The sequence below is a fragment of the Triticum urartu genome, chromosome 2 (assembly GCF_003073215.2).
Source record: "Triticum urartu cultivar G1812 chromosome 2, Tu2.1, whole genome shotgun sequence".
NCBI lineage: Eukaryota > Viridiplantae > Streptophyta > Magnoliopsida > Poales > Poaceae > Triticum > Triticum urartu.
The window spans coordinates 708193293-708202772 of record NC_053023.1 but is presented as its reverse complement, the minus strand read 5'-3'; positions in this window follow the sequence as shown (position 1 = coordinate 708202772).

Genomic DNA, 9480 nt, shown 5'->3' with positions numbered 1-9480 from the left:
CATGTGATGGAAAACAACCAAATTGAGCCTTATGAAATGGGAAAACTAAAATTTTAAGACAAGCCCTATAAACCGGAAAGGAGGGAGTATTTGATGTGGAACAGTGATACACACACATCACGCGTACGGCACTGTTTGGTAGCTGTAGAGCCTGCAAACATAGGCGCGCGCGCGTGCAGTCGCCGTCCGCCGCAGCCGTCGAAAGCGACGAAATTCTGTTTGTAGAAGCGCTCGATCGTCCTTATGGCGCTAGCATCAACGTCGCGGCATAGTGCGTACATGTCGGGTTCTCAGCTACAGTTCAGTTTACCGACTATACAACATGCATCACACGCTGCGCACAGTCGGCACGATTTGCTTGTCCTCTTAATCATCGCGCACAGTGCCACATTTCGCTGAATTAGGCGTACGTCACTGCCGGATCCGTTGCATAACGGCATTATAACTAGCATGGCCATGATCGAAAGATCATACTAGTTGAGCGAGTATACGTACATGCTTCATATAGCTAGCTACTACTAGTAGCTACCCTATATTAACGGTACTGCTCGAGCAGGAGTAGCAATGTTGAAGACTTGAAGGCGTTAATTGGAGACCGAGACGCGACACTGTAAGCCTAGCCATACTGTTCTTGGCTAACACCTATGGCTATGGCCACCTACCGGCGCTGTCGCATATATGCGCGCGCGCCCACATGATGGGCGCGCAGATGGCTACGGGCTAGCTGGATCCTAGGCTGAAGCTAATTGTAGCAAAATATTTTGCCTCGTAGTACAGCAGCAGGCAGCCCCTGCGTCTGCATGTATGCCTTGTTTTCGCCGGTGGAGGCGGACGCGCACGTCGAGCCAGATGTGACGCTCGCCAACAAGCATGCATGCATGCATGGTTTACGTACGGGGCCGCGACACATCACATGCACCGCGCACCACTGAACGCGCCTCAACGTGCCCGCGCCTGCATCCTCTTCTCGGCAACGACCTTTCTTCCCTGGAAACCTCTTATGAACAGCGTCGGACGTTCAGGTCACTGCCGCCCAGGCCGGCCGGCGCACGCGGCACGCGGCCGTCTCGACTGGTCGACAGTGATATGTGCGACGTGCTCCCGTGTGCGCGGGCGCGGGACTTGATCGATGCACATGCGACGCCGCCAGAGCCGTGTGCTGTGGCATGCACCGGGCCGGGCCGAATTTCCGTCTCTCACGGATGGAACTAAGCGAAAAGGTGCACTAGCGGTAGTACTGAGATTGCCGTTGTACTGACATGAAAGCAACCACACGAGGGAGGGAGAAAGAGAGGTATGCGCGCACTGTGGCCACAAGGGGCGGCACTGTTGAGGCGTTTTGCGTAGGTAATGCGTGCTTGTCTGTCTCGGCGGGGGTGCGGGGTGCGTACGTCCCGCGGATCGCAGAGACAGGGAGAGATCAAATGGGCGCAGGCGGGATGCATGAGCTAGCAACAGGTACGTGCGTCCGTGCGCAGGGTTTGTTTGCCACGATCGTGCATATCATCTCTCGATTGCGGCCTCATTGCAGCCTGTCGTACGCGCGCGTACAAAGTACGTGGGTTTATGGCATTGATCCGACTAATTAAGTTCATCGGTTTGTCCTCGCTCACGCCGGTGATTGAAGCTGTGGGGCATTTAAATATGTAGTATATGGCCAAGTTAGTGTATCAGGATTTCAGCATTTGTGCAACAATATATCTAACTTGTAGTGCGGTCAAAGGACACTTGTAGACATCATGTAAAGTCTATTATCTCTGTTTATCCACGCCCACATAATTGATTTTACACTTTAGAGAACTCTGTCAAGATGATTGTTCATACTAAAATAGCGGTGAACACATGAAAATACACTATACAACATCTAATGATGCAAATTAATCCAAGAGGGATTATTATTTTACTATTATTATTTTTCCTTGATCATAGGGAGATTCAAGTCAAGGAAAAAATTGCCTTGGTAATAACTCAAAGATTTTATAAGAAGGCCAACTATTTTTGAAGAATATAATTTTAGTGTATCGCAGGTGCTTAAATAGATATATGTCTATACGGCAATATATTTTAAAATTAACAACATTATTATGTGGTAATATGTGTTTTGTACAAAAGGAAAATACACATAATCACATGTTCACGGAGTAAGTCATAAATAAGTACTAAAAAGTTTGGTATAAACAAGTGAGTTTTTAAGTCTCAATTGGCTAATTAATTAATTCAATTGACCCGAATTCTGAGAGGACAATCATTACTGGGTTATTTTTCAAATAGCAAGATGCCCGTGCATTGCACAGAACATCAAGATGCATTTTTTTTTACAAAACACCTGTTGTGATTGACCCATGCAGGAGTAATCTCATGTGTAAAAACTAATGATATCTCGATAATTTTATCGGAAAAATGGTATCTCAAGAATTTCATCGAAAAAATGATATCTCGAGAAAGATGAGAGATAAGGTGAGGAGGAGTGGGGCGTGGTGGTGACTGGTGGTCGGACTGGGCGGAGGCATGGGGATAGACGGCGCCGACAGCGACCACCATGCCAGATTGTTCCAGAGACTTCCTTTTTTAATTGCTTAGCAATGAGGTTGTGGGAGATAAGGATGAACGAGCCAAGGTCTTATCTGTAAATGTGGAGAGAGGTGTGTTTTTTTTGTAAAATTGTCATAGTTTTCTTTCTATCCGTCAGATCTAGAGCGGATGGTCTATATTACAAGACGGCAGGCACACCACATCACCAACTCGGTTTTTTTTATAAGAGTAGAGATTTTAGTATTATAGCCCAGTTCAAATCAGTAACAGAATGGACATCAATGATAAAACATAATATGGCACTGTACCATGTTTTTCTAGAATCAAACCTCCTATTTTACTTGTAATCAAAGTTACGTTATATAGTAAGAGAGAACAAACTCATCAGGAACATATTCAATCTATTCACTACAAAAAATATTTTAACTAATTTGGCTAGTGGTTATATAGCGGTTACTACATGGACACCCCCCCTCCCCCCCATCTCCACCCCATGAGCAAATTAAAGGGAATATTCCCACAGTTCCTCTCATCATTCGATGAAGTATTTGCAAGACTTGATGTTGTATCTGTGCAAGGCAATTAATGTAGGTCCAAGGTTTTCCTTTAGAAGGGAGCTGATGATAAGACACGAGGAATTGCTTGTTAGTGTGGTAGTATATAAGTATGACCTTCAAGCCATTTAGAGGAAGGAGGAGCTTATCTTGTACAAAACAATGACATGTCAATCTTGTAAGCAAACACACCCATTGAACTCTACCATTGTGAATAGAGAATTTTCCTGACTATTTGTTTGTATGTTCTTTGTGTTTATCATTCACATTGAACTCATGTGATCTCATTCTGACAGTTAGTTAGTTGATAGTAGACTTCTCCGCAAAGATCATCCTATGAAGTTGGAAAATCCAGGAGTCAAAAATTGGCATCGAAAGGAAGTAAAAAACGTGTTAATTGTTCAATTCCGAAATGTCTTGCACAAGAAATGCCAAGTGTTTAGTTAGTAGGTCCATTCACGCCTGGAATTTAACACCAACATAATGATGTGTCTTGTCTTTCACATGTCAACTCCATTCTGTTGACACTTGACACATGATAGCATAGCTCTCATGAATGATCTACTTAAGCGAACATGAGGAGCTTGCTAATGACGGTTCTTGAAAACACTGGAAAAATTCCACCTTTACAGTTGAAGATCCATTATCAACGGGAAGAAAACAAACCCCATATATCAACATAATGATCAAGGAACTTTGAAAGTTCCTTGAGACCGTGTGGCGCCCCACTGGGTGGCACATGAATCCACCATTGTCCCCACACTGCTCACTTTCAGGACGTTCTTTTGTACCATTTTATTTTACCACACACACTGTTGAGCAAAGACATCTCCCTTTTCAGTACACTCATTTCTCCATTGATCCATTGACAAGGCCCCTAATCCAAGCCACTCCATCACCATCCTCCCACACACGCAAAGTGAAGCGACATTTGTAGAAAAGGTGTCGTGACATCTTGTTGGCCCTCTTGCAAAATGTCCAAAGGTCACGGTTAGGCCAACCCCTCCTTTGCAACCGATATGCCGTCCAACGTCTATTATCAGCGCCAACCAAGCGAATAACATGTCCTGGGGCAAACCTTCCACACGGTCTTTTCATGGCCAGCCACACCAACACCGCTCACCGTAAGGTCATGGCTATCCTCACCATGCTTGTCTCACGGGTCATCTGAAGTGAAAGGAACAATAAAGGTCTCATGAAAGAAATCAACGCCTCCATTCTACATTCTAAAGCTGATTAAGGAAGAGGTCAAGCTTTGGGTCACCATGGAGGCACCCACCCGAGCGCTATCATGCCGTGAGGGTGATCAGTTGACGTAATCTATGTACTTTTAACCCCTTAATCAATGAAATGAGGCAAGCCTTTTACCTTTGTTTCAAAAAAAAAAATCTCCCACGTATGTGCACAACAGTGTACCCAGGCCTGGCATTTGGTAAAAAAAGAAGCCCCACTCACTCCAGCGGGGTTGTTTGGTGTTTCACATGCATGCACCAGTGAAACAGAGTAAAAGATCGGCATAGTACACGGTCCCCCCACATCGCCCAAAAGCCGCCGAACCCAATTATTTGGAGTTGATCGATTGCACGATGTATCGATAGGACCAGCCATGAATTCATCGATCCAATTAAACTGTACTCCATCATCCGTCGTGGCTAACATACATTGGTTCACTGTTGGTTTGGTTTCTTCCCCCAATGAAATCGGCAAGACTTGAAGAGTGGCACTGCTCCCCCCTGCGATTTGCTTCATTCGGATCAGAGCAGCTAAGCTGCATGCATGTGGATGCAGTGCCTGTCCCTCTGAGCCAAAGCGGCAAAGCTGAGCTAGGATCCACACATATCCATGGCAATCAGTCAATCAGATGTTGGTGGCTGGAGTTTGTCTCGCCGAAATTAAGGCCGATTTAAACGAAGTTATTTGAAAAGACACCCGCCAACCCAAGGCTTTTTTTAGCTAGCTGGGGCAAAGCTGATGAACATTTAATTTGTTTTTGGCCGGCATGCGAAATCCGCTTGACAGCAACTACTCTCCGGCGCTACAGAGAAAACCTTCAAACTCCATTGACATTTGTTTTTCCAACCGATTTAATTTGACGAATAATAGAGGGCAGAATCAATGCCATGCAGTACCACGTCATGACTAGATTGTGGTACTACTACCTGTTGGTTTCTAGATTCACCTTTTATAGTATTTTCCTTACTGTGTTTGCACTATTTTCTCTTGGCCGGTGGTACACAATAGGTTAGGATTGCTCTTTTCGCCTTTCACTGTGGGTGAATAACGAAAGCAGAAAGGCAGAAACAAGCCGGAGATGAGATGAGATGGGATGGGTGCAATGGTTGTACAAAAGGAGCCTACAGAATAGTCGATTAAGAAAAGGCACTATTTATCGTGACTATTTGCTTGGTATTCATTCCAAAAATAGGGAGGGTATGAACAAGTGCTGAAGTGCACCATTATAAAACTGTCTGCTGGTCGTCCAGGGCCCGGCCTAGGTCTTGTCCGTTTGGGAACGGTTACTCTAATATTACCGGCTGCCATTTTACCGTGTTGCAGTAGCGGGCCCTTGCAGTGGACAGGCACACGTGGTCTTTCACGCCGCTGTCACTTCGCACGGCGGTTTGCGGCGACTCTGGATCGTCTGCGTCATGTACAGCCATTGTTTTTCAGGAGAGTTTAGACCGTCCATATGGCACCCTGTCATACAAATTGCATATCATATGTGAAATAGCACTCCCTCGGTTCGCTATTATAAGATGTTCTTACTATTTTTCTAAATCAAGCACATATAAACGTCTTTTAGTCTATATGTTCACTCATTTCAGTTCATACGCAGTCCGTATTAAATTTTCCAAAACTTTTTATAATTCAGAACGGAGGCAGTAGATTTCAAATTGTACAGGATTTTGAAAGCTGCCCACATTGTGAATGCGTGATTTGTGGATTTCCTACCCATGTTTGATTGATAACAGAAAGAAAGCACGGTTTTCTGCATGCATGGTAACTTTGTCATGGCAGGGATTATATCTATGGTGACAGCACGAGATGGTCGGTGATGGCGACGGACGACATCAATCGGTCCTTGATAAACATGCAGAAATTTCAAAACCTAACTCACTGTGAGGCATAAATGATGAGAAGAAGTACTCGCTGCTCACTAGCTAACCATCCAAGTCATCAGTTGAGATTGCAGCGATCCTAGAAAAGGCTCTGTATATGAAGAACATGTTGTACCGGGCGGTAAACTTAATGGGCACCCGCTGCCTCCACGGCCGTGGGCGGCGCAGCGGATCGGTGGGAGAGATGCATTCATATTATTATTATTATTATTCTGAGAAAAGGCAGGGAGGAAAGCAGGGTCTTCCACAATCCCGGGTCTGGTGACATGCGCCACAGTCGCAAAAGGACGACGCCTGTCGCGGCCGCCGGGCCCGATCACACACGGCGCGGCGCTGCACTTTTCGACCCGTCTCTCGCGGCCGGCCGGTGAGTTTCTGGTCGACCTGCCTGCCTCCGCGCCAAAAAGCCATATGCTGTGCGCGCAACGCAATCGCCCGCCCCGCCGGCCGGCGTTCCCATCCACCTCTCTCATCTTTGATTCGACGTCCATGCTCCCTGCATGCATGTCCCATGTTTTGAGAGATTCTCCTCAACCTACTGTTACTGCTTTTCGATGACAGTAACGGTAGACCTGTTTGGAAAGAGAAGCTTTTCTACTTTCGAGGGTAGACTGTAGTAGCAAGTTTTTACGTACCCACACAAAAGTAACATCTTATATTTTTTTTACAGAGAGAGTGGTAACAAGTTCTTACTGCTTGCACCCCGCTACACGACACGATGTCACGCCTCCTGGCGGCGAATCGGAGCAAATTGGGTCTATAAGAGAGATTTTGACTTTTCAAAGGTGAACTGGTTCTAAGCGGGAGGAGGTTAATTTGTCGCGAACAGTGATGCAGGGGTGAATAGGACGGAGACCGCCGGTTGTTTAAAGGAAGCGATTGAGAGGATTGAGTGAGGGTGACCAACAGACTAGGTCAAGTGTGTCGATTGCCATGTACTTCCTCTGTTTTAAAATGTAAGACGCTTTCTGACACTAATACACTACGAAAACGGAGAGAGCAAGATGATTTGCCAGACACAATGATACACAAGCACGTGAGACACTCCAAAGAAAGTAATGTGGACATGATAGTGATGCCCGGAATACTCCAAGGACTCAATGCGGGCACATAATTTTTTATCTCCCAAATAATTTTTGTTAGGGGTTTACTTAGGCATGTCCAATGCAGAACACTTATTCATGCGCTTAGACTCTTAGAGCATCTACGACCAGACATGCCAAATCCGACACTCTATACATTCCGCCGGTGTGTTAGGGTGCGTCCGCGGACAGTGATCGGGTAATTCACAAATCTCCGCGTCCCCAGCTATGTATCTCAAAATTCGGTGTCCTATATTCATATAAAGTATGCAACGTAAAACTAAACTATGTAAATCATCAGACGGACATAGAAATGCACATAATGCACATAACCGATCATTAAAAGATCACAACAATTCACATAATCCACATAACCGATGAATAAGTTCTAAACTAGATTACTAAAAACAGAAATAAACATGGAGAGAGGGCCGAGCTTTACCACTTCCTCGTCGGCCCTTTTCCCTTTCGGTCATCGGCGCTGTTGTACGCATCTGGGTAAGCGTCGACGGCAGGAGTTGGGTCATTGGAGGAGTCAATGAAGCCCGCAATCCTTCGGACGGTGCATTCGTGCTGCCTCTTCATCTTGTCCGCTCTCACTGCCTCCACCGCTTCGCACACGGATTGCTCTAGCCCTAGCCAGAGCGCTTTCACGTTTTTTGACAGAGCCGGTGGGCGTCTGTCTCCGCCGTCCTAAGAGAGCGGCGGCAGACCCACGCGAGGAACCAATCCTCGTCATCAGGCACCGCGGCGGCGGCGGGAGGATCGTGCCTCTGAGGCCACTACTCTCTCCCAAGCCTGCCGCCTCTCGCGGCGAGCGGCGCACATCCGAGTCAGGTGTGCGAGTCTACGACGTAGTGGAGTAGGAAGTAACACCCACCGTTGCCCTTGAGGAGCAGCGACAAGAGGGTTAGGAGGGCAGTGGCGGACCAGCGAAGAGGAGCAAGTGTACCGTGCGGAGCTCGGCGCGGTTCCAGATGGGACCGCTCCAGCATCGGCGTTGCGGCGGCGGGCGATGAGGGACGAAGTAGAACCAGAGCTGTAGCCCGTGTCCACCCACGAGCGTTGTACCACGGTGCGGAGGGCCAGCCCCTTCTTGTCGCTTGTCGCATCGCAGAGGAAGGCGTCCCAATCATCGTTGGATACTTCGCCATCACCGCTACCGGTGGGTGGACATGGTGCACAGGGAGGAGGAGGGGATCTGATTGGGGAAAGGGAGGAGAAGAGACGAAGGGCGGAGCGAAGTGAAGTGAGTTAGGGTTTGCTTCGGGTGTGGTTTTTGTGGGGACGGAGTGGGATCATGGTGGGCCGACGTGGGCCAGGCTGACGTGGCGGACACGCCCGGGAGCGCCCGGGCCTCCCCATTGATACGTCTCCAACGTATCTATAATTTTTGATTGCTCCATGCTATTATATTATCTATTTTGGATGCTAATGGGCTATTTTTACACTTTTATTATATTTTTGGGACTAACCTATTAACCGGAGGCCCAGCCCAAATTGCTGTTTTTTTGCCTATTTTAGAGTTTCGCCGGAAAAGAATATCAAACGGAGTCCAAACGGAATGAAACCTTCGGGAGCGTTATTTTTGGAACAAACGTGATCCAGGATGCTTGGAGTGGACGTCAAGAAACAACCGAGGAGGCCACGAGGCAGGGGGGCGCCCCCATCCCCTGGGCGCGCCCTCCACCCTTGTGGGCCCCTCGTTGCTCCACCGACGTACTTCTTCCTCCTATATATATATATATAGGGTCGCGCTATTCGTCACCCTGGGTGAGGACTAGTTATTCTTCACCCCCTCTCTATTTTACCATCAATGCACCGTAATTTTACGTTCCGTAAGTTTTGTCTTATTTCTGACGCAAAAAGGGACCGTAAGAAAATATATAATCACCGTAAAAATATTTTATGTTATGTAAAATTACAAACATAAAAACATAGTCTAAAATACACATAAATTGTAGATTTTCTTGTCTTATGACCTATATTTTTATTTTCTTATGTCAAATTTTACGTAGTGAATCAATAGGAATGTAACTATTTGAATTCGAAATGTAATTTAATTATGAAATGATTGTAAGATTACCTCGGATGAAGAATAACTTATTCTGCAGCCTGGGTGATGAATAGTAACACTATATATATGTATATCTATATACCCCGAGAACATCCAGGAGCACCATGAAACCCTAT